Source organism: Microcebus murinus, chromosome 8 (assembly GCF_040939455.1).
Source record: "Microcebus murinus isolate Inina chromosome 8, M.murinus_Inina_mat1.0, whole genome shotgun sequence".
NCBI lineage: Eukaryota > Metazoa > Chordata > Mammalia > Primates > Cheirogaleidae > Microcebus > Microcebus murinus.
Genome location: NC_134111.1, coordinates 65,305,771 through 65,331,028, shown reverse-complemented (window position 1 = coordinate 65,331,028; position 25,258 = coordinate 65,305,771). Strand labels below are relative to the sequence as shown.

Below are 25,258 nucleotides of genomic sequence, written 5' to 3'. Positions count from 1 at the left end.
TCCGGCTCCTCACTTCACTGAGGAGACTTTCCCCTCAAAGCCTCAGCTTGCAGCACGCATAGGATTGTCGGACCTGACAGGGGGAGCCGACCTTGTTGGTGGGGCTGCCTGCACCTTTCTGGTTATCTCTGGAATAGTAGCTGTCACAATGGGGCAGATGAGAAGGGCTGCACTGCGTAGCTACGCCCATCACTAGGTCTTATTTTCTGGCTAGGGCTTATATTGCGCAAATGCTTAGAAATCCTGCTAGGGCTTATTTTATGGGTAGGTCTTATTTTTGGGGAAATACAGTATATATATATTTATATATATATACGTATATATATGTATATATATATGTGTGTATATATATGTATATATATATGTGTATATATGTATATATGTATATATAGTATATACTGCATTCCTCCAATTTATCTGAGCTCTCTACTCACCAGAGAGACTGCATCTCCACTAATATGGCCTATCTGTTCCGCTTCAAGTTCTGGCATGGCCCTTAGATACTCTAGAACCTCCTGCTTCACTGCTGTTAGCTTAGCTATACCCTGCTGCAGGGCCACGGGCAAAGAAAATAAATCATGGTCAGTAGTGGAAGTAGAGGTAGTGACTAAAGCAAAGAGGCCAGGGATAGATTTTTCAGAAGATGAGTTAAAAGTTTATGAAGTATGTTTAATATCACATCTTATACTCTCAGAAGTGGGTATAAATCCAGTTATAGTCCTAGACCACTTAAGAATGTGGCGGGATTTGGACCTAAAAGGAATGGACATGAATGGTGACTTCAGACATTATATTCCTTCATAGTTAAACATCGATATATTTGTTACACTCAGATGGGTAAAAATTAATATTAGGATTATTGTGTCAATCAATAAAAATCAAAATACTTAGTACTGTATTAAGAATTGCTAAGAAAAACATACCTTACAACTGAAATCCAAATAATCCAAAACAGATGTAAAGTGTAGAAATAGGCCAATGGCTCCTGAAAGGCAACAACAGCTGGTTCCTAGCCACTCTTTGCCTAGAAACAGTTGCTAGGCAGTACTAGATTTGCTCACAAATGCACTTTTCACCCAATGATCTGTATTATGATAACACACATGCCACATCCCAATCAGTATTTCTGCTCCTGTTTCCCTTAAAGGCAAGGGTCTCTGGTAAATATTATTTATGATGTCTAATAGTCTCAGAGACAGTGAATTGTGCTAAGCTATTTCCTGGACAAAAAGATAAAGATCTTTGTCTTCTAGGTTTAGGATTACTTTAGAAAGGTCTGAAAGCTACATATTTCATTTGTTCTTAATTTCTTTCAGGCTGAGTATAAATGTTATTCAGGGCAAGAATAATGAAATAATGGAACTCATTCTCTTTCAAGTTCTTTTCTTGGGTTCATGAAAAACCAAGACTGCAAGTCATTTAATTTAACTTCATTTAAAAAATACTTAGTAGACAGATTCTGAGAATTTGAAATATATAAAGGAAACAAAGATACCGTTCCAGAATTTTAAGGTTTTACTTTGTTTTGTATTTTCCTTACTGCTCATCATAAATTTGAGGCTCAAACGTTTATAGATTCTTAACTATTTTCTGCACTAAATTGACATTATTTGGACCAAGTGAAGCTGGTTGCCCAGCTTATTGATAATATGGAGGATATAGTATGATAATTTTATATGTTTGATGCTAGTAATATGCTCAGTAATATAAAAAAGGTAAAAGTATGCTTGGCCCTGATTTGAAGGGAGCGCTTTCTGCTACATCTGACAAATTTATTGGATGTACTATGTTCAATACTTAAAAATGTCTTTTCCTGAAAGCAGCTTTTTCCATATTCTCATTTTTGCCGAAAGCACTACTACATTCCTGGTCCTTCAGACTTAAAATCCTGGAGCCGTGGTTGCCTCTTCCATTGCATATTCTCCAATACCTAATCACCAAATCTTGGTTCTTACTCCTTTTGCTTTCTCTTCTGCTAAGCTGTTCTGCCTGCTAACGCTTTTCTGTATTACTTTATTTTATTTGTCAAAGCAAAGCAAAACAAAACAAAATCACTCCTTATTTCTCACAGTTATAGCTAAATTTTTAGTCTGGAATTAAGAGCATCCAATCTTAGCCCTTCAACTGCCTAATAAGCCTTCGAACTCTGGTTACCTTGTGTCTTCCTCAAAATTCCCGGCACATAGTAGACACCTATATATTTATTTATTCCTGCCTCTCAGTCTATTTCACCTGGAATGCCCTTAATGCTTCTGTCTCTAATCATTCCCAAATTCAGTTATTGCATAAAACTCTTCTAGATGCCTACTTTCTCCATTGGACTTTCCTCAATTCTTCAAACTCACACTAATATTAGAGTGCTCTAAATAGTGTCTTTCAAGCCAGTACATTGGCATCTTCATGTGTTCTAGAATGCTATTCAGTCAAGAATCTTAAATCACAATGAGTTAATTCTTATACCGTGCTTATTCTATACCAAGCACAAATCTAAATATGTTCCATATATTTAATCTAATTATCATAACAACTTCACAAAGTAGATATTATTATAATTCCTATTTTTAAATGAGGAAATTGGGGCACAGAGAATCTATATAATCTGCCCAGGGTCACACAGTAAATGGCTGACTTGGGACAAACTCAGACACACTGGTTTCAGAATCCATGTTCTAAACCAATAATCTTTATTATGGGCTCTTTCCAGTTTTAAAATTCCTCCATATTATCTAGGCCAACCTCATAATTTGACTGAAGAGAAACCAAGGAGAGAGACTGACTCTGTGACCTGCTGGAAGTTACGTAAAGCAGTGCTTCTCAGAGTTTAATATGCATGTAAATCACCTAGGGATACTTTACAATGCAAATTCTAATTCAGTAGGTATAGGATGAATGCTGAGATTCTACATTTATAACAAGCTCTCACATGATACTGATTTTGCTAGTCCACATACCACACCTTGAGTAGCAAGAACAAAGAAATGCTAGCAGAGACCAGAACTCAGGTCTGACTGTGTGCAGTGCATCCAGTGTGGTGGGTAGGAGGGGAAAGTGTCACTGAGATAAGTTACTGGGGAAAAAACCTACCACATTTTCAGTCACCCTAAATTTATTCATGCTGAAATAGATGACAAATCATTTTTAGTGATCCATATATTAAACATGAAAATGTTTAAGATATTTTTGATTTTCAAAGTAGTGACAAATAAGCTGTCCTCCATGAAGATCCTCCATGAAATTTTAAATCCTGAAAGTTTCTGAAAACATTTAAATTATCCTGTAGCTGGGAAGAATTTTTCTATTAGTAATTCTACTTCTGAGAATATATCCTAAATAAATACTCTGAATAAAGTATTTATACATACCGATGCTTATCACTGTTCATAATCATTTATAAACAACTATAAGCAACATCAATATTTAATCACGTATAATAGTAATATAGAAATAGTCAAATGTATCCCTTGGACAAATAGATTAATAGATCTTTTTTTTTTTTTTTTTTTTGAGACAGAGTCTCGCTTTGTTGCCCAGGCTAGAGTGAGTGCCGTGGCGTCAGCCTAGCTCACAGCAACCTCAAACTCCTGGCTCAAGCAATCCTCCTGCCTCAGCCTCCCAAGTAGCTGGGACTACAGGCATTCGCCACCATGCCCGGCTAATTTTTTCTATATAAATTAGCTGGTCAATTAATTTCTTTCTATTTATAGTAGAGACGGGGTCTTGCTCTTGCTCAGGCTGGTTTCGAACTCCTGACCTCGAGCAATCCGCCTGCCTCGGCCTCCCAGAGAGCTAGGATTACAGGCGTGAGCCACCGCGTCCGGCCTGATTAATAGATCTTATGCAGCTCAATTGGAGAAGTTAAAACATAAGCATTTAAAATTAACTTTCCTGAAGAGACTTAATTAACCATTGGTGACGTAGAAATAAGAAATAAGCTTCTTGTTTTAAAATCCATCCTATTTTACTAAGCCACTCAATCATTATCAATTTAAGAATTTTCTGAAATATAAGTAAAACCTTTTATCACTGGCTTCTCTGTAGATGGTTATAAAACAAAATGTGATGGTTATAACTTTATGATATTAAGTAACAAACTAAAAGGTACCTGTGTTCTTCTATGTTCTAAATACATTTTTAAGAGCACTTGATAAGATACCAATAATTGATAAATCTAAGCCAACCAGTTCTATGTTAATTCTTTCCCAATTTGTATAGTTTATTTTATAGCTATATCCAAAAAGCATCATTTAATACAATTATTGATTCCTTGATCCTAGGAGTAATGGCAACTCTAGCAGAGCTCATCTTTAATAGTTAATAAGAGTAGTTTATGTTCTCAAAGAATGAGACCCCCCAGTGTAAGTTTTATTACTCCTTCTATTTACAGTGTCTTCTATTTCTGTTTTTAGCTCATGGATTTCATTTTTTATACTCACTAATTATTCCAAATGTTACAACTTTTTTTAATTGACAAAAAATTGTATATATTTATAGTATACAACATGTGTTTGTTTATATATATATATACACACACATTGTGGAATGGATAAATCAAGATTAAAATGTGCATTACCTCACATATTTATCTGTGATGAAAGCACTTAAAATATACTCTCTTGAGAATTTTCAAGTATACAATTTACTACATATAGACACCACAATGTACAATAAATCTCTTGAACTTGTTTCTCATAACTGAAATTTTGTATCCTTTGACCAACATTTCCCCAATTTTTCTCCCAACCCCAGGCCCCTGGCATCCACCCTTTCACTTTTTGCTTCTCTGAGTTTGACTCTCCTAGATTCCACATCTAAGTGAAATCATGTGGTATTTGTGTTTCTATGCCTGGCTTATTTCACTTAACATAATGTCCTCAAGGTTTATCCAATGTGGTTGCAAAGGGCAGTATTTCCTCCTCTTTTAAGGCAGTGACAGCAGTTTATTTTTAGTCATTTGTGAGAATAGAGAGTAGGAAGATATTTTAGCTTTTTCTATAGCACAGCATGTGGTATCAAGGACCAAATATTAGAACAAAAGATTCTCTTAGCTCCCCTGTCATTCAGGAAATTATAAGAGTTTTAGGAGCTCTGTGCCAGAGTCGGGGGCAGAGACCAATACAAATATCTCTTATTTCACAAAGATCATGTCATATGCAAACAGAGACAATGTAATTTCTTCCCTTCCAAACTAAATGCATTTTTCTTTCTCTTACCTAATTGTTCATGTTAGGACTTCTAGTACCATGTTGAACAGAAGTGGTGAGAGTGGGGATCCTTGTCTGTTTCCTGATCTTAGAGGAAAGGCTTTCAACTTTTCATCACTGAATGTGACACTAGCTGTGGGCCTGTCATAAAGCCTTTGTTGTGTTGAAGTATATTTCTTCAATGCCTAATGTGTAGGCAGTTTTTTTGGTTTGTTTATCTGAAAGGATGCTGCATTTTGTCAAAGGCCTTTTCTGCATCAATTGAGATGATCACATGGTTTTTGTCGTTTATTCTGTTAGTGTGGTGTATCACATTAATTGATTTGTGTGCACTGAAACATCCTTGCATCCCAGGGATAAATCCCACTTGACCATGGCGAATGAGCCTTTTAATATGCTGTTAAAGTCAATTTGCTAGTATTTTGTTGATGACTTTTTCATCAAAGATATTGGCCTATAATTTTTTTTTCTTGTAGTGTCCTTATCTGGCTTTGGTATCAGTGTAATGCTGACCTCATAAAAAGAATTTGGAAGTATTCCCTTCTCTTTAATTTTTTGGAAGAATTTGAGAAGGATTGGCATGTTTGGTAGAATTCAGCAGTGAAGCCATCAGGTCCTGGGCTCTTCCTTGATGGGAGACGTTTTATTATTGACTCAATCTCCTTACTTGTTATTGATCTGTTTAGATTTTCTATTTCCTCATGGTTCAGTCTTGGGAGATTGTATATGTCTAGGAATTTATCTATTTCTGCTAGGTTATCCAATTTGTCATTGTATAATTGCTCATAGAAGTCTCTTATGATTCTTTGTATTTCTGTGGTATCCATTGTAAGGTCTCCTCTTTCATTTCTGATTTTATTTATTTCAGTCATTTCTCTTTGTTTCTTAGTCTAGCAAAAGGCTTGTCAATTGTTTATCTTTTCATAAAAAAAACAACACTTAGTTTTGTTGATCTTTTCTACTGTTTTTTTCTAATCTCTATTTCATTAATTTCTGCTCTGATCTTCATTATTTCCTTCCTTCTACTAATTATGGGCTTAGTTTGTTCTTCCTTTTCTAGTTCCTTGAGATATAACATTAGGTTGTTTATTTGAGATTTCTTTTTTTTAATGTAGGCATTTATTGTTATAAACATCTTTCTTAAAACTGCTTTGGTGCATCTCCTAAGTTTTGGTATGCTATATTTCCACTTTCATTTGTCTCAAGATATTTTTTTTTTGTTGTTATTGAGACAGAGTCTTGCTCTGTCACCCTAGGTAGAGTGCAGTGGTGTCGGCCTAGCTCACCACAACCTCCAACTCCTGGGCTCAAACTATCCTCCCACCTCAGCCTCTCACATAGCTGGGATCATTTCACACCATTGTGGTCAGAAAATATACTTCATATGATTTTAATCTTCCTAAATTTGTTAAGATTTTTGGGGGGACCTCATATATGATATATCCTGGAGAATGTTCTATAAACTTTTTAAGTTACAATACAAAGTTTATTGATAGACTCAGCACACTTAACAATAAGGCACTTACATAGTCATACTTGAAAACCAAAGGGGAAATCTTGGTGAATAAAAAACTGGAAGGAATTTATTAGCAACTGAAAATAGGCTTTGATCAAAAAGGAAAATGGCAGCCTAGAACATATGCAAGAGCCTTTAGGAAACTATTATCAAAAAGTGACAGCAACAAAAAAACCAAGGATGCTCTATGACTGGCCCTGCAACAGGAGTGTTCATCTCCAGGTGAGCATAGTACCTGGAGAGGATTTAGCCATAGGCATCTGGCTGTTTTCTAGATGAAGAGAGAGTAGCCAAGCCCAAATATACAATTAGAGAGGCACACCTTACCATCTCTCTTACTGAGATCTGAAGTGAGTGCAAACCTAGCATTTGCTCCTCTCACTCATCTAAATGGACAGAACAAACAGAGGCACCAGAACATTTAGCAGGGACTATTAATTACAAAGATAAGCTCACCATTAAGAGTCACCAAATATTTGAGAAGTCACCCCCATGTTATAAAAAAGTTACAACCTCAAATAGAAGAAAATACATTTTTGAACACTTGGAACAAGACTTTACTTTAAAGTATTATATCCTTGAATAATAATGGAAAATGTCAATAGCATGAAAAAGAATTAAACAAAATGAATCAGAGATCCTAAAACTGAGAAATTAACTGATTAAAATGATAAAAACTCAAAATAGATGGCTTAAAGAGATTGATGGACATAACAAAAGAACAAATGAGTGAAGTAGAAAATTTGGCTCAGGAACTTAGAACACAAAAGAATAAAGACAGAAAAAGTATAAAAGAAGAGTTGATAGAGTAGAAACTTGATTCAAAAGAACAGAAGTCCATTTAATAGAAATTATAGAAGAAAAAAATAGAATGGAGCAGAACAATACTATTTTCATCTAGTAATTGGCAAGAATTTTAAATACAGCTTTTAAAGAAGGTTAGCATTTAGACAAATCTAGCTCATTCTTTCTATCAAATACATTAGGTCTTTTTTCTCAATATTTCACATTGTCTGTATTCAGAAATAACTGGATATTGCCAATATGTCATGAACTTCTGGTCCTTTGATGCAAATTTAAAATTATTATCTAAGTAAGTATATACCTTTTGCTTTATCTCTTATTCTCAATAGTAGTTTTAAAATTTTCTCTGTGTGACCTGGGATAGGTCACTTAACCTCCCTTGGTTCAGGGAGGACTAGAAGTCTATTCCTGTTGTAACACACTGTATGTTGAGGCCCAGAACCCAACCCTGTCTAAAAGAACAAATATGGGTAGCAGAGGGTCCTGAGAGCCAAGTAGCAGCAAGAGAGAAAACATCCTGGGCTGGATGGGAAGCGATGCCTCATGATAGAGGAGAGGCACTAAGAGGAAGAGGAAAGTCAGAGAAGTCTGAGAAGTCTGTTTCATCAGCTCCATAATCTTATTTAGAGCCAGCTCTTTCCCGGCAGGCCTATCTTTGAGATTATTTGTATAGGTACAAGACTTACATGTTTCCACTTCTTTACTTGTCTGATTTATTTATTTGTTAACATTAGTGCCTCTGTTTTCTTCTCTATTAGATGCTGTACCCCAACAAGGAGAACTAAAATTAGAATATACTATGCACACATGCATACCTGAATTACTTTCTCCCTCATCAAGAAAACCTTTTGTTTTTTAGTATTGTGCTGACACTTTTGGGCTAGTTGTTTTGAAAAAAGAAAAAAATAACCAATTAAAATGGACTGATCTATTTAAAGAACTTAATATAATCCTGGTACATGGCAACTATTTACTTATTTTTAAAAATAAGTATGCTAAGGGCTGGGAGTGATTGTGACTATCAAATGTTTTACAAAGATATTCAGAAAGTTATTTATATTTTGTCTGTGAATGCATTTTAATTACACAAATAATTTATGGGTCCAATTTTCTAATGGAAATCTGCCAGCATAAAAGAGGGAAACATCGCAACATACAGCTGTTCACTGTTGCAACCACATTATTATAGCAAAAATTTAGATCTAATCCAGAAATCCATAAATAAGGGATTAAATTATGTGCCATCATAAAATGGAATGCTCTGAAGCTGTTAAAAAATGAGGTAGATGCACATGTACTGATTTGTACAGAAGCCAAATATATGCCAGTTGAGATATATATGTACTGACTTCTACAGAAACTGAAATGTACGCTAGCTGTAGAAGATTATGCATAACTTAACATATAGTTACGTCATATTAGTGGAAAAAAAAGTCCAAGTTCAGAATCAGAGCTGCTGTATTTCGTAGGCTGTTTTCTGCACAATTCAAGGAGACACTGTTCATAGTCTACTGTGATAATCAACTGAGTGGCATCTCCCAGAGATGTGCAACACAGAAATCCTATGACGACAGCTTGGTATGTCTCCTTCAGGTGGTTATATTATTAGGGGCTTTCACTTTTCTTCTTTATGCGCTTCTACGTTGAAGGTTCTTGTTTGCTTTGTTTTTAGATTATATATCACATGAATTTTATGAGCATACAAGGGGTGTCTGGAAAATATCCAGCCATGCAACCATTCTCGTTATGTTAACAGTGGCTAAATCCATAAATCCAAAAATACAATATGACAAATCCATGTGGGAAGAAAAACAATACATTTATAAAGCATTCATTGAAGACATCCCATAAATCACATGTATTATTTGTGTGTTTCAACTGAACAGACTTAAATGGGTTGTTTTAGTTCACAAGACCAATCCTGGACAGAACCAGCACTGGGACTCAGTGCCACTGCACTCATCCTCCCTCTCCATTGTAGTTCCTATATAAGGACAGCACATTAGCTGAGTAGAGGCTGGACTCCTTCTATGCCTTCTGAAGAGATTTCTGATTAATCCATCTTTGGCCAACCAACCACTTTTGGTTATTACTATGTCTAGTTTCTCTGTACATTCCAACTGGTTTCTTTTCTGACCTCTCAGTAGATTTTTACCAGTTTGATTTGATAAGGATTATGAAAGTCCTATATAATGTTCTCTAAAACCCCAATGCAAATTGCTGTTCCACTTTTCTTTAAGAGACATTAGCACCACTTGAGGAAAAAGACACAAATACTTATTTCATACTAAGAATCATAGATTCTTTCCATATAATATAAATGAGTATTTTCTACACTGTCACCTTCACATTTTCCCCTCTGAGCACCATCCCTGTTATTTCCTTAATATTGTATTATATTGACTTCCTTTGTTTTGCATAAATGCATTTATTTAAGTTTTATATCTGTGAAGTCACAGGTTGATGTGTTTCATTATATTATTTCCAATTCACTGAAAGTAACTGACCATAAAAATAAAACCTCCTTTTACCACATAAAACCATCTCACATGGCATCAGCAGTATATGTGCCATGCTTTGGGAAACATTTTTTAATGCCATGTGGGTCTGTAGGTGGAACAGCTAGAGAAGGGAGGAATAAAAATGATAGGAAACAGGCTGGGCACAGTGGCTCATGCCTGTAATCCTAGCTCTCTGGGAGGCTGAGGCGGGTAGATTGCTCAAGGTCAGAAGTACGAAACCAGCCTGAGCAAGAGCGAGACCCCGTCTCTACTATAAATAGAAAGAAATTAATTGGCCAACTAATATATAGAGAAAAAATTAGCCGGGCATGGTGGCGCATGCCTGTAGTCCCAGCTACTCGGGAGGCTGAGGCAGCAGGATTGCTTGAACCTAGGAGTTTGAGGTTGCTATGAGCTAGGCTGATGCCACGGCACTCACTCTAGCCTGGGCAACAAAGTAAGACTCTGTATATATATATAAAAAAAAATAGGAAACAAAAATGATATTGATATAAATTTACAAAAAATATAACTCAATTTAAAAAATAAGTCCAATGGTAGGAAGCATTGCTCCCTTGGTATGGTTTGACTCAGATTTAGATTTCCACATTATTCATGTTCTAATATAACATTTGAATATAATGTCTTCTTACAGATCTTGAGTGGCTAATAGACTTTATTGTGTTTTTTCACATATATTTTTATTTTGTAGTAGTATAAGAGCTACATTTAGATTGCTCTAAGATTTACCACCTCTCAAATATGCACAAGTATTGAGCTTGTCTAAGATTTATTATCTATAAAGTCATTATTCGCTTCTCCTACATACCATGGATTTATTGTTCTGGTTAGTGATTTGGGGAAATGGGGTTGGAGGAGGAAAGATTATGTGGGTGGAAATGGACTTTCCAAGACCCTAGAAAGCCAGAGTCAGGACACTACTCATAAATATCTGGGCATTCATTCTGTTTTTCTCTCTGAATAAGTTTGTTGCCAAGTTTGGCTTGAGAGCCAACGAGTCCCAGTGTCTTTTCTTTTTTTTTTTCTTTCCCCCCCAATAAGGGCACATATTGCTTAAGCTTTTTCTAAATAGCAATTTATATCCCTGGCATAAAGAGTACAGAACAAAATTAAGCTTCCCAGACCTGGAAAGACTTACCTTGTGTAGTTTGTGTTAACAGCTGTATGTCTGTCTTTGGGGGCTTTGGTGGCCGAAGGAAGCTTCACTGAGATATGCCAAGACATGTGGCCAGCTGGCTGCCACTAAGACTGTATGTCCTTGGCCAAATACATCAGAAACTTGAGGACGATGAGTGTGTATATTTTCTTTCCAGGCATCTATAGTCTATTTAAACTCATGAAGTTAAAAAAAGAGAAAGGGAGCATGATAATTTTTGAACGTAAAATCTATCATTTAAGTGAAAACCACCTACATTTTTTTTTTACTTTTTCCTATCACTCTTCCCTTCCCCAAATCTGTGATTTTGTGAGCCAAGACCTGTTTGTTTTACCTTCCCTTACCTAAAGTCCTAATTCTATAACTTGTACTAATGTCCGCTTAAACAATTAGGTATCCAGGAGTTCTTATTATGGATGATAAGTAAATTAACCACCAACTGAAGATTTGAAGATTTTGTTGTTAAAGAACATAAAATAGAACAGTATTTCTTATATTTCTTTTGTATATATTTAGAATGCCAGGTAAAATAGCTCCTTGAGACCTGAAAATTAAACCCTGTAAGTTTCTCTCGTATGTGAGAATCAGGGCATTATTCAGGGATCAACCTTTTTTTATTTTTTCTAAAGACATTATAAAGGATATTTTCAGATCACTATAGTATTTTATATATATTTACACAATTTTCTGTCAATAAAATTTTTCACTATACAGTGATACTTTCTAGTATACAATGTAGCCTCATTTTCAATATGCTACTTCTGGAATAATTAGTAAATCTGAATTATTAAACATTTTTGTTTTTAAAAGGATTTTAAGGGTTATTAAAAATATCTCATGCCATATATTTTTTATAGCTTTATGCAAATAATTTGTTGCAGATGTATAGCTCTGAGACCTGCCATGCTGTTGTATTAATTTGCCGCCTCCTTCCAAAATCTACTTAAGTGTGCCATGGGGGACAGGATTTGTTTCCCTCAGTATTACACTCACGAATTTATTGAAAGGCATTTTGCTCCATTAACTTTTATTTTAGTAGAAACTCTCTGTAGAGTGCCATGTCATCTACCTTATCTTTGTGGTGAGAGATTCCCAAAAAAACTCAAACTTTTTTTCATAGATGGTATGGTAGGAAAAGAGAAAGCTCTTCAGATAATTTGCTATTCTAGCATTGATTTCTGCATTGATTATAGAGTGGCTGATTTCTTGGTTCACCCATTTACATCAAGTACAAAAACTTATACTTTGTAGAAAGCTGTTTTGAAGACCACAAGAGATCCAAAACAGTTTCATTAGGGTGACACCAGAGACAATCCTCTGAATTATGTAGGCTGCATATGCATTGGGGTTCTCCAGGGAGAGAACCAATAGGACACATACCTAGCCATGCATCGCATAACTATGTTTCAGTCAACGATGGGGCTGCAAATTCGACAATGGCCCCATAAGATTATAATGCAGCTGAACAATTCCTATCGCTTAATGACTATTGTTGCCATTGTAACATCAGTAGCGCAATGGTTATTCACACTTTATGGTGGTGCTGGCATAAACAAACCTACTGCGCTGACTTTTTATGGTTATTTTAGAGCGTACTCCTACTTATAAAAAAATTAACTATAGAATAGCCTAAGGAAAATCCTTCAGGAGGTATTCCAGAAGAAGTCATTGTTATTACAGGAGATGACAGCCCCATGCATGTTACTGCCTCTGAAGACCTACCAGTGGGACAAGATGTGGAGGTGGAAGACAGTGACATTGATGATCCTGACTCTGTGTAGGCTTAGGCTAATGTGTGTATGTCTTAGTTTTTAACAAAAAAAGTTTAAACAATAAAAATAAATACAAAATTTTTAAAATAGGAAAAAGCTTATAGAGTAAGGACATAAAGAAAAAATATTTGGGGACAAGTGTATAATATATTTGTGTTATAAGCTAAGTGTAACTGTAAAAGAGTCAAACATTTTTTTTTAAATTAAAAGTTTATAAAGTAAAAAAGTTACATTAAGTTTATTATTGAAGAAAGGTTTTTTATAAATTTAGTGTAGCTTAAGTGTACAGTGTATATAAAGTCTACAGCAATGTCCAAGGCCTTCACATTCACTCACACTCACTCACTGACTCACTCAGAGCAACTTCCAGTGCTACAAGCTCCATTCATGGGAAGTTCCCTAGACAGGTGTACTTTTTTTGTATTTTATACTGTATTTTTACTATATCTTTTCTACATTTAGATATGTGTAGATACACAAATACTTATTATTGTGTTATAATTGCCCACAGTAGTCAGTACATAACATGCTGCACAGGTTTGACTGTTTCCAATGTTCTCTTGAGGTCCCCAGCTAACTGGATGGTGCCTGGCTACATTGAGGGTGGATCTTCTGCACTTAAATCTGCTCAGACTCACATGCTAATCTCTGGAAACATCCTCACAGACACAACTAAAAATAATGCTTTACCAGATTTCTAGGTATTTCTTAATACAGTCAAGTTGACTCTTAACATTAACCACCAGAGCATCATTTCACCAACAGGGATGGGCATCTTATAGTCAATCCACTGCAGTGAGCCTGGCAATCATGAGCTGTCTGCCTTTGGCAATGCTATGCAGTCATATATTCCCAAACTTAGAGGTAGGTAAATTAGAAAGAATTAAGATATTTTCTGAAAATGCACGTGAATTTAATGTGGAAAACCTGAAGTAGAGAAAGAATTTAAAAACTAACAGTATTACCTTTTGATAATCCCTATGAAAGCACAGAACTGATTTTACTGCATACAGAATAACCAATCTTCACACTTCAATAACGAGCTTTGCCAGGGAAAAAGATTTGGTTGTAAGAAACAAAGTCACAGGTAGTTTTGCAGGTAAAATAAAACTATATAAAGGAAAGTTAATATAAACTAACTAAAAATTAGAGTGCTAGGGGACAAGGATGATTTGACATCAAAAATCAAGAAACATTGATTGAACTAATTTTTAAGTATATGCTTTAAAAGGATTGCTAAGAAATGAGGAACATCAAGATAAGATACAAGTAGATTTTAAAAATCAGATTAAGATAGATAATAATTAAAAGATTCAAATTCTTATACAGAGATATTTCTTGAATATTCTATATTTAGTGTAAGAGAAGTAATCTTCTTAGAAAGAACAAAGCCTGAGTATTACTTTGTCAATAATATTTTCCATATTAATACAATGCATTGTGAAATACTAATCAATAGTATTAATAATAAACATCTGTAAGGAATGTAGTCTACATCAAACTATAAAAAGCCAAACGCTATAATTGAGTCAAAGAATAATAAAAATGTCAAATTTCATGACATTTAGAATAATGTCATATGAAAAATTTACTTGAATCAAAGACGAGTATAATCTGAATTGGTTCAATTACAAAAATAAAAGCAAATAAAAGTCTTTCCTAAAGTGGAACTCATTAAATAAGTAAATAAGTTAGTGCAACTAGTGTGAGAAGATAAGCCATAATGTTCTTCCTCTTTCAAGAGACAAACAGAAGTGAACAGAAACTTCAGACAGAGTGAGTAGAAAGTACTATATAAAATTAACACCTTCAAGGATCTGGTTACAGCCATCCTTTCCTCAATTTTATCCCACCTCCAACATAATCTGAAGGTCAGTTTTCACAAGAAAGGCACAACACACTTCTTCGTGTTCATGCTCACTTTAAATTCAGATGCTCCATTTATCAGTGGCCTAGAATGAACACAGCTACTTTTTTTTCAGTAACAAACTCACCACTAGGTTGCAGTCTTAGCTCAATTGCTTTTTATAATTGAAATCCACTCACAAGCAATTTGCCATTTTAATGGTTAAACGAATTTGACTTCTTTCTTAAGACAAAAGCTGATCCAAGCCATACTCAGTTTACTGATCAGTTCAGTAGCCTGCCTATTCCACAGCAGACACATTGTTTTTTAAGACCATCAAAACTTACAAATTGCCGCTCAAAAAGTTCTCACTCATCAGCAAAGTACATGATCATGCAGTGAAAAAAATCATCCTGTGGGTGTTTTAAACCTCTAGTTTCAATATAGGGCCAACATTTAAGTAATACATACATAACTACTATTCTGTTTGTTTCATTGCTTTTCTTGGGTCCTAAGACCAAGAATTAGCCTGCTGTGCTGATCCCTTTGAAAAATCCACCTCTCTGTAATCATTATAGGTACTTCTACTAGTAGTTCCCCAAATGAGTTTCATGTAATATTTATTCTTTAATCCCCAAAAGCATATTTTAGAGGAATTCAACACTTTTTATTATTAAAGAGAAAACCCAGAAACAGATGAAAATAAAATAAGGGAATGAAACAATAAGCTCTTATTTGCAATGCGTTTGAATACTTTTCTTTTCTAATGGAAGTGCCCATAAATGTAGTAGCATTTCCCTTCTATGAATGGCTCATAAGTTTTGTGGGTTTTGGAGGTTCGAGATAGCTATCAAAATTTTTTCTGTTATCAAGTGCAACGTACACTATCCAGGTGATGGGTACACTAAAAACCCAGGCATCACTACTATACAATTCATCCATGTAACCAAAAAATACTTGTACCCCAAATCTACTGAAATGTTTAAAAATTTTTTTTTTCTGAAGGAAATACTTAGATTTTTAGTTTGGAATGTATTTTGAAAATAATTTCTAACATTAATAAACTAGTCAATTATAATTTTAAAATGTCATACATAATCACACAAACTCTCCCAAATTCCTAAAACATAAAGCAATGGGTAATAGTCACATAAAATAGATAACACTTGAGAAGAGCCCTCATGCCAGATCTCATATTGGTGCTGACATGTACTATTTCATTTAATTTGCCCAACAATCCTGTTGTTAAATTTTTATCATACAGGCACTTTCCACTTTGCATGGTAGTTTGGGACTTTAAAATTAACTTTACAAGCTAAAACTGTGCAAAGAGATCTTAATAATCAATGGCAAAAATTACAATGGTTCTATGACTTTAAAAAAATTTTGTCAAAAAACTCTCTCCAGGGCCGGGCGCGGTGGCTCACGCCTGTAATCCTAGCTCTCTGGGAGGCCGAGACGGGCGGATTGCTCGAGGTCAGGAGTTCAAAACCAGCCTGAGCAAGAGCGAGACCCCGTCTCTACTATAAATACAAAGAAATTAATTGGCCAACTAATATATATAGAAAAAATTAGCCGGGCATGGTGGCTCATGCCTGTAGTCCCAGCTACTTAGGAGGCTGAGGCAGGAGGATTGCTTGAGCCCAGGAGTTTGAGGTTGCTGTGAGCTAGGCTGATGCCACGGCACTCACTCTAGCCTGGGCAACAAGTGAGACTCTGTCTCAAAAAAAAAAAAAAAAAAACCTCTCTCCAACTATTGATTATAAATGCATAAGGAAATTTTAAAATTTGTAAAATAAGTTAGTATTCTGTAATTTAAAGCTTCAAAAACAAAGAATTAAAGTGTTTTATTTCTTTAAAAAATCTTACCAAAAATAGTTTGAGTGGTTCCAGTCTCCTTTTTTCTGTCATATAACTTACAATATAGAGCATGTGTCTTTTCTGAGCCTTGGCAAACTGTTATCCTCCTTTCTAAGTTTGGATCAGCTTACTATATTTTATCCTTTGTGCTTTCAATGTCATGAAATATCTCCAAGACTTCCTTTTACGTGACGTTTTTTTGCCAGCATGACTTCCTCTGAGACACCTTCATCTTTTCCATTATGACTGCTTCCCTCATTTGTGCTCCTCCTACGCTAAGTTCCCCTGGTTATATTATCTAGGGTCTCTCACATGGCAGCAATGTCAACATTCCCAGAGTCTACTACTGTTTCCCCTATAACTCCATTTGTGTTCAATTTGAATTTCATTTCAAGTATTACCACTTTTCATTTCTTTACTGTACTTCATCTTGTTGGCCAATTTCTACTTTGATTATCCATTTTTTTTTTTTTTTCAAAATGCCACATGGGTTTACTACTGGGAGCTAATGAATTAACACAACTATATGTTTTGCTGAGTATGAACTCAAAGACAGATGCACAGTGACTAATCAACAGATTTTTTAAAAAGTGATGTGATTGGTCACTGATCATGTGTGCATTATTATTTACATAGAGATTAAAGGACTAAAGAGCTAGCAACAGTTTCTATTTTATGCAATCACTCACGGTTAATACACCAAGGTAACCAAAATTTGAGCTGTGTTGTTGCAGCACAACATATTTAATTAAACCATGGCACTAAACTGTGTACATTTCAGAACTATGCAAAGTGAGGACTGCCTATACTTGCTTTTTGTATAAGAAAGACTGGAGAGGTTAAGTAATTTTTCCATTTTGCAATGTTATATTGCAAGTAAGGCACTAGGATTCTAGCCTAAATATTTCTAGACTTAAGACTCAGGTCTTAATACTTTTAATTATTTTGATGAGAGTTCCCTTTAAAGATGTGCCTTTTACTTTTCAGTTTAACAAGGTGGCAGTATCTCATATTTTGAGGAATATTTATTAGTCTGTATTTTCCAATTTCCCAAGAAGTTGTTAAGCATTGTGGCAAAGGCCGTGGGCAGGGCAGTTCAAGGAGCATTAAGGAGGCCAATGTGACAGAGGAGGAACATGCGCAGAAATGGAGATGCAGGCGGAGGGAACCGGAGCCCAGGCCATGCAGGATTGCATAGGCCTACCTCAGGACTTTCGCTTTTATTGAGTGAGGAGGGACACCACTGGAAGATTTTGAGCAGAGGATTATGGTTTAGGAGAAATGGAAGAATATCCTTCTCTTTCTCGGGCCTGGTAATTAGTGGGAAGGAGGTTCAGGGGCAGAGGTAGAGAGTGACAGAAACAGATACATGAACCACTTTCTGCTCTCTTGGCTTAGGAAAGAGTGTTCAAGAAGCCAGGGAAACACCAGAGGCAGACGAGCAGCTCTTGTCCGTTCTCTGGAAAGACGTTCCCTCAAGCTGTCCTCACACCAACATGGAGCAGCTGCATCTAGGAAACATGTTGATCAGACAGAGCCTGGTCAGACAGAGGGAGGCTGAGAAGTTTAGCTCTCCTCAGCTACCTTGAATCCTGGGTGGTAGAGAATGGACCCAGAACTTACCCAGGGTCTGGCTGAGAATCCCCTCAAGGTGGCCGTGGCAGAGAAGGTGCCATAAAACAGAACCAGAGGCGGCTGCAGGCTGGGTCTCTCAGGCAGGCCAGTGTGGCAGTCCCAGGCTTCGCAGGGAAGACTTGCTAACTGAAAGTATGGTCCCCACCTGGGCAGTGTCAGCATCACCAACACCTACCAGCTTTCCCCCAAACCTACTTAATCAGAATCTTGTGGTGAGGTGGGGTGAAGCCTAGGAATGTGTGTTTTAATTAGCACTCCAGGTGATCCTTATTCATGTTGAAGTTCAAGAAGCCCTGGTCTACAGCACCAGCTGGAGCTAAAAGGCTGAGTCAGTCAGTGAGTACCACAGGAAGCCTTGCCTGATCCAGAAAGTACCAGCAGCTACTTCAGCGAGCAAGCAAAAAGGAGACAGCAAATGTAGCACACTTGCCGTGGATCCAAGGAACCCATCTTCCCCCCATACCTTCAGATCATACAAACCACACACATCTCTCCTCATATATCTGGCCCTCTTGGGGAAATGAGAGTCTAGATAAAAGACTCAGTATTTTATACAGGAGAACCTGAGCACTACCTAAAAGAACTATTTAAAATATGGGATAGAACTTTAAATTGGATTGGACATTGTTTTTGTTTTGTTTTTCTAAGCAGTGTGGGGCAAGCCAGGGAAGAAGACCAGATCAGCTACGAAGTGAAGAAACTACTAGTTACCTGCACATTTATTGTGTTAGAATTATGTTAACATGCATTGTCAATCTCTAAGAGTGAAAGACTGCGTGTAGCGAATTCCACACTTATTTCAACACAACCCTACTTTTTTTCTTTAAGAATAATGAAAGCTAACTCTATTGTACACTTATTATCTTCCAGAGACTACATTAAGTAAGAATACTTCATAATAACACTATAGAATAACACTAAGGTAGATTCTATTATCATTCCCATGGTAGCAGAGGAGATTTGCAGTAAAGCTCATGAAGCTTAAGTCTCAGGGGTTCTTACTTGCACAGGCCTCTTCCATGGTTCTACATCTAATTTTGTACCTGAAATTTTATATTTTTTTCTCTAAGAAAGCCACTATATTTCAGCTCCACCACACTTTGCCACCCTGCCACCTGCATGAAATAGAAGGTCCATCGTACAGCCTGCCTGGCAAAGAAAAATAACAGGGAGAAAAGATGTGCATCAGCCTCTTGCATTTTGGGGATCAGGAAACCGGAATCTAGGGAGATTAAGTAACTCATTTGAAGTCACACCTTTGATGAGCCTCGTGGGCTGGGACTTGAGCCTTGGCCATCTGACTCCACGCCCTCATACAGTCACTAGGCTATACTGCCTCTCTCCAGCTTGAGGTTATTATTTCCATAGTAGGCTAGTTTTAGAATCCATTTAGTAGACTAGGTAATGGGTCTTGGGGAAAAAAATGTGAATCTGCCTAAATACACCCATAGAAAGTTAAATAGCCACAGAAGAGTTTAAGAATAAAGCAAAACCAGTTCTGGGCCAGATGGCAAACTAAGCCCAGGCTGCCACCTCTTACCTCTGGACAGACCAGAGACAGGTAGAAATTTGTGAAACCCAGTTTAGCAATGAAAATAAACCCTCTGAGTGGTCTTTAAGAATCTGAAGGTAGCTTAAGTCTCTATGTAGAGAGAAAATGGAGGTGAGGGTGGAGGGGAGGGCCAGGGGGCCACAACTTGGATATGGATTGAGGTAGAGAATGTGCTATGGTTTGAATGTGTCCCCCAAAAAGCATGTGTTGGAAATTTAATCCTCAATGCCACAGTGTCAGTATATGGGGCATTTAGGTCATGAGGGCTTCACCCTTGTAAAGTATAACAGGGATTGAGGCTGTGGGTTGCATCTCTCGCTGTCTCACGCGCACTCCCTTGCCCTCTTGCCTTTGGCCATGAGATGATGCAGCAAGGAGGACCTCACCGGATGTAGCCCCTCGATCTTGAACTTATCAGCCTTTTAGAGCCATGAGCCAATAAATTTCTGTTCATTATAAACTACCCAATATTAGGTATTCTGTTATTGTAGGATAACATGGATTTAGAGTGCTAATGACTCTAAGTCCATTTTCCTTTCTCCTCATTTTCCTGTGGGGATCCCAAAACTAGGATCCTATGATCGCAAATGGATGAGTTGTGATCATAGTCAGCCAAACTGGGGCCAGAGTGAGTATATACTTCTATTTAATGTTGAGAGTTTGACCAGGGCTTGAAGGTTTGTACAGAAATTCAAAACAGGGCATTTGGTGTGCACCAACACAAACACATGTATACACTGCACGAGCAGGAACCTCCCAGATCCAGAACATTGCCAATGACACTGATCTCACAGAAATGGAAGGGGTATCAACTGGGGGCAGCCACGTGGAAGAGGGATAGAGCCTGGATCCAGCGGGAGTGGGAAGTCAGAGGAGGCAGTGCCCACAGGTCCCTGACCATTTCCGCCATCCCTCATTCCCTGACCAGGGAAGGAGATCACAAAGAAAGGCATTTGCTCTGAGACACAAACAGTGTCTCTAGTGGAGGGATCAAGAATATCTCAGGGAAAAAGTGGACCCTTGAAAGGAAAAATAGGAAATAATGGAACCCAGATTAAGATACACACACTCTTCTCTCTCCTTCCTTCTCCCTCTCCTCTCCCTGTCCCTTTTTTTCTCTCCTTTACTCTCTCTCTCTCTCACAGACACACTCCCTATGAGAAACATAAGGCGAGGCTTAGGCTTTTGTTCAAGGTAAATGTCACTAATCAAGGCAGTTGATTGTGCCAAGGAATAAAGATGAGCTTCAAGTGAAAAATAATTGGATATCTAAGCTATATGAGCATTTTGAAATAAAGATAACACATTTGAACAAATTACAACAAAAATTTAACAATATCAATAGTTGAGAGAAAATTCTAAAAGTTTCCAGAGTCAAAAAGAAAAGAAAAGCAGGAATTTTTTAAAAGATCACATTAAAAAAATAAGAATGAGGCATTAGACTTTTCAATAGCAATACTAGTTAGGAGAAAATGGAATTATATTTTCAAAGTTTGGAAGGAAAATACATTCACTCTTAAAATCTTTTTTCCCCAGCTTAACTATAATTTAAATATAAGGAGAAATAAATATTTCAGAAAATTTATCATGGCATTCTTTTTGAAATAACTATTACATACCATACTCTAGGAAAAAGAGAGATGACTCCAGGAGCAGGCAGTGAGATATGATAAGTATGAATGAGTAAAAAACTGTAGACTTTATTATTGTCTAAATGAAAAATTATTACAAATAAAACACTTGATCTATATGAATCTGGAATTAAAATGCTAAGTGATACAAATAGGAAATTGGGGTAATAGATGTAGATAAAAGTGTGATAAAAGCCAGTTAAGATTATTGATTTGTTTGGGGGGAAAACAGGTATTTATAAGCTTTAGATATTTCCTCTGGTTTAGTAACTTAGGAATAACCACCCGAAGACTAAAAGTAAATGAGTAACTTCCAAAACAGCAGAAGAACATTGATTATCCAATAGATAGTAGAAAAGGAGAAAAAGAAAAGGAAGAAAGCCTGGTGTCTTATCCCAGTTTCCTTCAGAAAAGAGAGACTGAATCAAGGTCTCCTATGCAGGCAGATTACTCTGGAATGAATCCCAAGGAATAGGAGTAGGGGACTGAGAAGGATGAAACCGGGAAGAAAAGCCAATATAAGGGTGCATTGTCAAGCTGATCACCATGGTCAGCAAGTGGAATTCAATCTACTAGGGACTTGTGAGGAGCCATGTAGAATTCACTTCAGAATTATCTACGAAAGGGATGGAAGAAAGAAATATTTATTCCATAGCTCCTATGCTTCACTGATCAAGGGTTAGTCATGGGGGTTAACTCCTCTGCACTTCTTGGTTTGCCCATATGTCATAATGGTGAGAGGTTCTTGCAGGTGTGCCAAGCAGTGGTAACAGAGCTCTGGAGTAGAAACCAAGAGATCCAAAATACAGTTGAGACAATGTGTTTGTTGTTGGGTTATACCTGTATGTAGGTGGTCACTTCAGCAATGGCTGGACTAAAAAAATGTCCCAAAAGATGGCAATAATAATTGTAATGATAATCATGGTAAATGACCTCAACTCATCAGGTTAGAGAAATGCAGTACTATGTTATTTAAACTTCAAAAAGTGTAAATAAAAATATTAACATACATACACACATATATATCATATATATATCTTGAGTGCCTTTTTTGAGATTCTTGCTGATTCTATTTAGTTGTTGCTCACTCAGTAACTGATATAAATAAATTAAGGACAACATCATGGATAAAATTTCAAAATACTTAGAACGGAATGAAAAGGCTGATCAAGAGAAAAAGGAAGAAAGATGTGAATAAACGATATAGTCAGTAAATAAGTGAAAATAACTAAATGAATGACAAATTTTTTAATTATGAAAGAATAGCACAAATTACTACAACTTAGTAAATTTGAAAAACTGGATGAAACAGAAACAAGTTTTAGGAAAAGATAAAATTTCAAAATTTTCCAAGATGAAAGAAAACTCCAATAGACTAATAGGACCTAAGGAAATAGAACAAGTTATTTAAAAAAAGAAAAACACCTAATACTGGTTGAGTTTAGACTATTTTACAGGTAAGGATCACAAGAAACCCTGAGACTCAATTAGTGAGAAAGCCACTCAATTTATTTTATAATGCTAGGATAGTCTTCATACTAAACCTGATAAAGAGATGAGAAGAAAAGAAAATTATGGGCAATTTCACATATAAACATAGATGAAAAAGTCCTAAAAAATTAACTAAATCTGACATGCTATAAATAATGATATTAATAGTAACAATAACACATTACGATCATGTGGAGTTAATACCAGGAAGGCCAGGTCTAAAGGAGGAAAGCCATATGACCAGCTCAACAGCTGTAGAAAAAGAATTTGATAAAGTTCAACAACTATATATGATAAAAAGCTCTTCAAGAAGCATTCCCTTTACATTTGGCATTCAGGAAGAAGAGAGATACCTATAAGATGAGTAGATACCTACAAGTACACTCTAGGTCCTGGCCAATAAAAGACAAGCCCCAAAGTAAATAAATAAAAAGAAATAGGAAGTAAATATGAAATTAATGTATAAAAATCTGTAGTAGTTCCTCTTTCCGACAATTAGAGAATAAGACATCATTTATGGCAGTAACATAAGCATTAATAAATCATCCTATATAAATCAACAATAAATATATAAGAAAAATATAAAATTCTATAAAGGTTACAAATAAGGCCTGAATAAATGGAGGAATATACCATGTTCTCATGCATAAGTGAGAAGAAAATAATGTATTTTATAATTATAGCAACATGAAGAAATTTAAAAACATAATGTTGAGTGAAATGACAAATTTATATAATATGTATAAAATTTATAAGCAAACACAAAAAACAATGCTATGTTTTTTAGGGTATACACATGCACATTCAGGCATGAACTCTGCTTCTTGATCTATCTATCTATCTATCTATCTATCTATCTATCTATCTATCTATCTATCTATCATCTATCTCATTTTAAGGACAAACATTAAAGACTGAGAGAAGCTTATTACTGCCTGCATAAGTGCCTTAAATGGCAACCTAGCTTGTCCTGAAAGACTTAATCTCTCTAAATACTTAGCTTAGTTTATCTAGGGTTGAAAGAAATGATGCTGGCACATTCTCTAAGTTAGAATGATAATAAAAATCCTCCAAATGCATTCACAGTGTAATATCATACCTCTACTTGGGTTTATTGATGCAATGTCACTTGATGGCTAATGGACACTGGCACTCTGAGGCTCAGTCTTCTACTTGAGATGGTGAACCACTCAGTAATTTGATTACCAGTATTGGGACTCAGCCAAGAGAAGGAATCTGATTTCATTTCTGGGGTGGAAAGAAGCAAAGTAACAGAGAGACACCAACTCAAGTTTTGTTTTGATTTCAAAGTAGGCATTTTGATGAGATATTCAGGTCACCTGGCAGATCCCATTCACCTCTTAGTTTGTAATCTCCTGTGGTTACCAATCTCCCTGCTATGCCCACACATAGACCAGAATTTTCCCTGTGCTCTGAAGAGCTCTCTGCTCTCCTAGAGGCCTAAACTACCACTCTAGTGCAACATTAGAATAACCAATTTCCAATTCTCTACCAATTCCATTTAGAAAGATTAGGAGTCATAAAGAAATTGTTCTGATCTCACACCCTGTCTTTGAGGTTCAAAGAGCTTTGAGGTTAGCAGCTGGGGCTAAGCTGTCCACTTCACATTCGTGGTCTCTTCCTTATGGTAGACTTGTGGTGTGTAACAGACTAAGGATGTTTTCAAATGGTAAACACAGCATCAGTAAGTGCCAGCCTCATTAACAGCTATAAGACATGGCCAGAAGCATTTCATTCCCCAACTTTATCTTTCTAGGTATTACTGATTACTACGACATCATTTTGAGACCAGGCAAATCTATGATAATAAACAGTGATGTTATTTAAGAGATGTAATCATCCTGTATAAGACAAGAAACTAATTGGCTAATTTTTCTTATTATTCTGTTATCTACAACTGTACTTATTCAATAATATCATTATTATTTATTCTCTTTATTGAAACTGATTTCAACTTACATCTGTGTAGAGTCTGGGCTAAATCTAGGATTAGCTATTAGGAAAGGGCCTTTATGGAAGAACATACTTAATTCTCTCCCTGATGTCCAAGGAGGAAAGATAGTATTCCAACAGGATGAAGAGACCACTGTGGATCTGGATCTCTTTATTCTCTGTAAAACTTTGAATATAGTTCATGCCATGGGGATGCTTGCTAGTTTTTGAGATGATTTGCCACCTCACACTGTGGTATTTTGTCTGAAATGTTGTCAATTTTTAAGATAAAGAGAATTTTCAACGTATTACAATATAG

At 36.1% G+C, this 25,258-nt stretch overlaps 1 protein-coding gene across 1 annotated transcript in view; it reads right to left on the bottom strand.

Annotated features, from left to right (window-relative positions):
• AKAP19 (A-kinase anchoring protein 19) overlaps positions 1-5,325 on the bottom strand; it is a 45,710-nt gene extending 40,385 nt beyond the window's left edge. The window contains exon 1 of the mRNA XM_012776878.3: positions 5,211-5,325. The gene's annotated coding sequence lies outside the window, so the exon portion shown is untranslated. The remainder of the gene's footprint in view (positions 1-5,210) is intronic.
• Positions 5,326-25,258: the final 19,933 nt, after the last annotated feature.